The sequence below is a fragment of the Egretta garzetta genome, unplaced genomic scaffold (genome assembly GCF_000687185.1).
Source record: "Egretta garzetta isolate BGI_Z169 unplaced genomic scaffold, ASM68718v1 scaffold105, whole genome shotgun sequence".
Taxonomy (NCBI): Eukaryota; Metazoa; Chordata; class Aves; order Pelecaniformes; family Ardeidae; genus Egretta; species Egretta garzetta.
The window spans coordinates 2,169,461-2,170,510 of NW_009259598.1; the positions used below are offsets into that span (position 1 = coordinate 2,169,461).

The 1,050-nt window shown below is 54.5% G+C and overlaps 1 protein-coding gene across 1 annotated transcript in view; it reads right to left on the minus strand.

The window, feature by feature from the left end:
• PLEKHA6 (pleckstrin homology domain containing A6) overlaps positions 1 to 1,050 on the minus strand; it is a 54,995-nt gene that overhangs the window by 5,276 nt on the left and 48,669 nt on the right. The gene's annotated exons all lie outside the window — the stretch shown is intronic.

Below are 1,050 nucleotides of genomic sequence, written 5' to 3' on the forward strand. Positions count from 1 at the left end.
TGGCCCAGGCAGGGAAACAACGGCAGAAAGATTAAGCTGTAATCCCACTTAGCAGAGTGGAAACACCTATAAATCAGCAGCTGCATCAGGGCCTGTTTACCATCCGGCTTCTCTGTGAGTCATCTTCCTTTCCTGGAAATCTAAATTACTAATGGGACCTCAACAATTAAATGCCTCCAAGATCCCGAGATGAAAGGCATAAGATAGGAAGAAGAGGATCATTATTGCTAGAAAGCAAGACGCTACTTTAGAGCCATTTAAAACTACAGGACAATGCAAATAGACCTGAACCTGGGAAATGCCCAGCATGGCTGGAGGCAGAACCTGGCGGATGGGGATGCTGCTGCCTCCAGGCAGGGAGCCCGGCCAGCGAGAGCATCTCAGCAGCTCCACCTTCATCCTCCAGCACGTCCCCACACCCCGCAGATGGGAACAGGCACCTTCCCTTCCATTGGAAAACCCGATCACTGCATACTCGCACAGCCAGGAGATGCCCTGGGCAGCGTAGTGGGGCCCCACAACCACCCTGCCCAGGGCTGCGGGTTGCAGTGCACCCAGAGACACCTTCCCAGGTGGGGAGACACCGTCCCATGATGGGGTCTGCAGCCCAACATCAGCAGGGACATCCCCATGCTTTTGCAGCCCCTCTCTGAGCAGAGGAACAGAAGGAGCCAGAGCCTCAGTAAAAGGCTGTTTCTTCTCCCTGTTACGGGAGTTATTGCTTTGGTTTAAGAGCCTTGGGCTGGATTCCCATCTTTAAGTCATCCCACACCTTCTCCTTCCCTCACCACACGATGGCAAATGGAGGGTGAGCAAAGCACCCAAGTCCAGCCCAAACGAGGATGAGTTCAGGACTGCCGCATCCCAGCACAAGGATTTACTGGGTTTTAATGGCTCATGGATGGATTAGCAAAGCCTGTGATGGACTAGCAGGTCACCAGAGCGCGTGATGTGCCAGAGCTGCATGGATGCTAGAGTCTGCATGAGTGGAAATGGCAGGAGGTGACCTCGGGGATGGAGCGTGGGGCGGCTGGCGTGGCTGCCATGCAC